Raw genomic sequence first — 6,071 nt, forward strand, 5'->3', positions numbered from 1 at the left:
CAACTGAGAAACCTTAAAAAATATTGATGTATCAATTCTTTTAAAAACAACAAACACTTCATGTTAACACAAATAACATTTATGAAAATAGCTATTTTTCTAAATAAAAAGGAACTTTAATGAAAAGAGACATTTATTTACATTACTGCAATTCTTTTTAATAGAATTAATACATCTGAATTCTCCTATCTTTTGCATTTAATCCCTTGTGATAATGAAACTTCTGGAAAACTCCAGTGCAAGCTCCTGAGAGAAGAAGAATGGAAAAGGCAAAGTATATCTTATCATGAAATAGTTCTGACATTGTGGGCTCCCAGGACCACAGAGTAAGAACTAACCCCGACCGAGAGTCCTCCTCCATCAGATCAAGAGACCCGGGCAGGGGGAGCTGGGAAGGGAGTCTGCCTGGTGAAGAAGGAACCGCTGCCCCTCCTCACCCTGAGCCGCTGCCCCGCCCCCTCTCACCCTGACTCAAGGGCGGTCAGGCTGAGTGGCACCACAGGTGGCCTTTGCTCCAAGAGGAAACTTCTGCACACGCAGGCTGTAAAGCTCTCGCATTTTTTCCTTTTATGTTTCTAACAGCTGAACTGATGTGAGACAGAAAAATTAAGGAAGAATTTTGGCCAAGTCAGTGTTTCCCCATGAGGCACAAGATTTTAAAAATCCACGCAGAGGGAGAGAGGAGTGTACAGAGGAGACCAACGGAACGTGGTTCTGGCGTGAGTCTCTAGGAAGAACCCGGGCACCGCGGCCCCCGTTCTCCCTAATCAGGCTTCCCTCTGAGAGGCAGTAGAACCCCCAATAACAGAGGGGACGTGCCCCTTCCTTCCCGGGACCCTGGGGACCACGGGCTCAGATGTCCTTGTCTTACCATGGCATGATCACGCAAGGACAGAGACAGCTGCATGGAGGTACAGGCAGAAGGACCCGAGACTCTCTGAGTTACCTGTGGTCCAAGAGCCGGGCACAGAAGCCAGCAGAGGGGCAGGGAGGGAGAAAGCGAGAGAATCCCATAGTTGTTGGGACGAGAGGATGTGATGCGCATCCTAAGGCCAGAGACCATTCAGTCAAAACCGAAGCAGACTAAACGGCGAACAGTCCAAAAAGGAAACAAAGCAAACCATCCCACTTATGACAGCATCGAACACAATAAAATCTTTAGGAATATACGTAACCCGAGAAGCAAGACTTGTCCACTAAAAACTACTGAACTCTGCTGAAAGAAATTAAAGGAGACACGGATAAATGGAAAGACTTCCACGTTAATGGACTGGCAGACTTCAAATTGTTAAGATGTCAATACTACCCAAAGCGATCTATAGATTCAAGGCAATTCTTATCGAAACCCCAATGACATTTTTGGCAGAAATAGAAAAAAACATCCTAAAGTTCAGATGGCATCTCAAGGGATCCCTAACAGCCAAAACAATCTTGAAAAAGAACAAACTTGGGAAGCTTCATACTTCCTGATTTCAAAACTTACTACAAAGATACAGTAATCGAAACAGAGTGGTACTGGCATTATGACTGATCAAAGGAACGGAATAGAGAACCCGGAAGTAAACCCTTGTATAATATATTCAAATAAACTTTGACAGGGATGCCAAGACTACTCAATGAGGAAATAACAGCCTCCTCAACAAATGGTGTTGGGATATCCACGTGCCGAAAGTGACGTCGGACCCTAACCTCACACCACATGCAAATGTTAACTCCAAATGGATTCCCTAAGAGCCCAAACTATAAAACTCTTAGAAGAAAACATAGGAGAAAAGCCTTATGACACCGGATCTGGCAATGATTTCTTGGATATGCCTTTAGATGTAGAAGAAACGAAAGAAAAAATAGACAGATGGGACACTGTTGTACTTAAGAAACAATCGACAGAGCGAAAACGCAGCCTACAGAATGGGAGGAAATACAAGCAAATCGTGCATTTGATAAAGGGGTTAATATCCAGATTATGAAAATAACTTCTATAACGCAACAACGAAAACACGAATCATTAAATTAAAAAATGGACAAAGGGCTTTAAATAAACATTTCTCCAAAGAAGATATAAAAATGGCTTCTAAGCCTATGAAACGATGTTCAACATCAAAAATCATTAGGGAAATGCAAATCGAAACCAAAAGAGATACCAACTCACACCCGACAGGATGGCCACTGTCAAAAAGGCAAGTGTGGACAAGGCTGTAGGGAAATTTGCGCATCGTTGGTGGGAATATAAAATGGTGCAGCTGCTATGGAAAATAGCATGGAAGTTCTTCAAAAAAATTAAATAGAATTACCATAGGATCCAGCAATTTCACTTCTGAAAGCAAGATCTCAAAGAGATACTTGCTCCCCTATGTTCACTGCAGCATTATTCACAATAGCCAAGAGGTAGAAGCTCTCCAAATGCCCACTGACAGATGAATGAAAAAACGAAATGCGGTATATCCGCAAAATGGAATATTATTCAGCCTGAAAAAGGAAGGAAATCCATCACGTGCTACATGGATGAGTCTTGAGGACATTATGCAAAGCGAAATCAATCGGTCATAAAAAAGACAAATGCTGTGCATTTCCACTTATGTGAAGTACTTGGAGCAGTCAAAATCATAGAGACAGAGAGCAGAACGGCGGTTGCTGCGGAGGGAAAATGAGGAACTGTTCGATGGGTACCGAGTTTCGGTGATACGGGATGAAAACTTCTCAAGATCTAATCCACAACGTGAGTTTGCATGACGCGACCGAGCTGCACACTGAAAAATTATCGAGATGGTAAGTTTTATGTTATGTGGTTTTTTTTTTAATCGCAATTAAAAATCCAAAGAAACCGAAGCAGACAGGCGACAGTCAAGGACTGAATGTGCCGCCGCCGCCTCTCACACTTGGGTGCTACTCCAGGAAGAAAAGGACGATTCACAAAACGCGAGTTGACCGGTTTCATTTTCTAACAAGCAAAATGGGGCTTAAGTTTCAGAAAAAGTAGGAAAGTTGCACAAACGCTGTTAATTGTCTGTTCTATTTCTTCCTCACTAACAGAACTCTGATTTTATTCAGGTACCCACCCCTCCCCTACGAGGACTCGGGGTTAAGTCCTAACGGGTCCAGACTGGCCACGACAATCCCACGCTCCCAGCCAGGGACTGGTTTCGGCCCACGAGATTCAGAGGGACATCTGCCTGGGGCTCCTGGGAATGATTTTCATTGACCTTAAAAAAGGACACAGGAAGGTTCTCTCCCCTTCTCCCTTCCTCCCCTCTTCTCTTTCTGCATTTGGCTCTGTGCAGGTGAGAATGCCAGAGAAAATGGAAAAGAATGAAGTAACTGTCAATGATGATTTCATTGCCCTGGTGAGTAAACCCAACCCCGAACCACCATACTCCCTGTCACCTGAGATAACAAAGTCCTGTTTAAGCCAGTCGGAGCCTAAATTAAGATAAGAGCTACCCCGATCTGACCAATGCCACTCTCTACTGAGGCCTTCGGGGACTCGCAGCCCAAGCATCCTGGTTGTTGTACGTGTTTTTTTCACACCTGGATAAATGGTATAAAATTAAGTCCACCTCCCACTTCCCAGCACGGCCACCTGGCGTCGGGAAGGTTCGCCTTCGCCCGCAGGTACGCTGAGTCTTCACGCACGTGGGACTCTGAGCAGCACTGTTCTGTTGTCTGCTGAGCCGCCACAGCCCTCCGGGTCTGACCTGTGCTTCTGAAAACTAAAACGTCTTTCAGTGAACCAGATTCTAAGTCCCTTGACGCCTGAGTCTTTTCATTCCTGCATCTCCACGTGGCCTGGAATCTCCAGAGTGTAAATTAATTTCCTCCTGAATTCAGAGCAGATCTTGCCCAGAAGTGTCTCTTTCTGTGGTGTGACAACTGAGTCCCCCGCAGCCTGTACCAAACCCTTCAAATGACCCTCAATGCAAAGAGCCCAGACCAGGTATGGAAAAGCAAAATTGGGTCCCTACTAAATACGATACACAGAAATAAATTTCATCTGGATTAAAAATCGTAAGATGAAAATAAACATTTAAGCTTTTGGAAAACCTCGAAGGTAGGCAAAGATCTCTTAAACAGTATCCAACGGCAGGAGCCATAAAGGTGAAAGACTGATAACATTTAACAACACCAACATTTCAAATAACTTTGGCATTCAAGAGATCCCCAAGGGAGGCGGAGACAAGCCACAGCCTGGGAAAAATACCTGAAATGCATATAATTGACTGAAGATTAGCATCTCTCCACGAATATATCTTACAAGGCCTAAATATTCTTAAGTAAAAGGCAAACCATCCAAATGAAAAACGAAGATATAAATAACCCACAAGGAAATCCTCACTGCCCAAATGTATGACGACGCTTAAGCTCTGTGCAAACTGAAACCTGAAGGTGACAGCCCTCCAGCTAGCAAATATGAAAAATCTGATAACACCGCATGCCCTGCGGCAGAGGTGGGGGAAAGGAGAAACGCTTGGACTGCAGACGAGAGCGTACGGGGATCCACGGGCTTGGAGAGCGAGTGGGAACGCCCCGCCCATGAGGGGCGGCCAGTACTCACCCAAATCCAGAAACAGGGACGCTCCCTGCAGTCTAGTTATGATACAGAAATCCTGCGAAAACCTGGACCGTCCAACAACAGCATAATGGATAAATACTGGAATATCATACATTGGAATACTAAATAATACATAGTCAAAATAACAGAACCAGAGCTGTTTTTATATGTGACTGTCTCAAGAATGTAGCACTAACATTTTTAAATTGTCACGTATGTACAGTATGACATCATTTCTGTAAAGTATAAAAAAACATGCCGACATGCAAAATGAAAGAAACTGAACATGGATGGGAAGGATACAAGTTGACTTCAGGATGTTGTGCCGCCGGCCCCCGAAAGACACACGGACCACCGGAACTCAGTGAGTGAGTTATAGGAAATACCCTTTGTTCAGCCAGCTGGGTCTGCCAGGGGTACGAAGACCCCAAATTAAGCAGCCCCGAAATGTAGAGGTGCAGGGGTTTTAAGCCCAAAATCTCATTCTTCATTCTGTCTAAACACAAAGGGCTATCTTTCTTCTCTTCATTACCTGTCAACTCACAGGTCAGGTGCGTAAGCGGGGGTACGGAAGCAGAAAGCACGTTTAGAATGTTATGTTCCAATGGGTGACAGCCTGTGTTCCCATGGACATAGCTATGTTCCCATGGGCATAGCCAAGCAGTAATTTTCCTGCAGTCATTTTTCAGCCACTACAGGGATGAGGGGAGGGAGTAAATAGGATTGGGGTAGTATACAAACAGGCCTTCGGAATTACAGAGTTTTATTTGCAAAAACACATCTGGTGTAAATATGGGAAAAATGTTAAGATTAGTTGGTTGATTATATGGGGAGGGGAACAGAGGTGTTGGTATACCAGTTCTCTGTTCTTTTCAGCATGTTCGAATTATATATATATGTATTTTTTTAATCCTCCACTTGAGTGCCGGCTCCCCCATCTCCCAGCGACTCAGGGACCAAGCTTCTGCACGTAGAGTCTCCTCAAGTATCTTTTATTTCCTTTGGCCTTCTCACATTTACTTTTTTTTCCCCCAGTCTTAACACTTAACCTCGACACTTCGTCATGGGCACCATGCCTCGCTCCCTCCCTCCCTGTCAACCCGCGTCTGCTTTTATCTCTGACTGTGGCCTCCATGTCCAGCACCCTCATCGGTCTTGGACAAAGACCTCTATGTGCCTGACAAACCCAAACACCCCTCAGATCTCACCTGTGGAAGCCCCTCCTGGCAACCACTCTTTCGAAGGTGAATGTTGCCCAACTTGCCACAATTAGCTTCTCCCCTTTTTCTTTCCCTTTAATCCCTCGGGAGCACTTACCATTAGGGACCAGCCCTCATCTTCTTAAAATTCACCCTCCTCCGGCCTTCAGCACAGAGATGCCACCACCCTGGGTGTCTGTGAGTCAGTCACAAGCCGGTTACAGCTCTCCCACCGCAGCTGCCAGGGCTCAGGGTGTCACCGCTGGGCCAGCTGCGTCTGGCCTCCTGCCTCCGGCCTCCCGCCTCCCGCGTCTGCCTCTGCTATT

Source organism: Rousettus aegyptiacus, unplaced genomic scaffold (assembly GCF_014176215.1).
Source record: "Rousettus aegyptiacus isolate mRouAeg1 unplaced genomic scaffold, mRouAeg1.p scaffold_m13_p_18, whole genome shotgun sequence".
Classification (NCBI taxonomy): domain Eukaryota; kingdom Metazoa; phylum Chordata; class Mammalia; order Chiroptera; family Pteropodidae; genus Rousettus; species Rousettus aegyptiacus.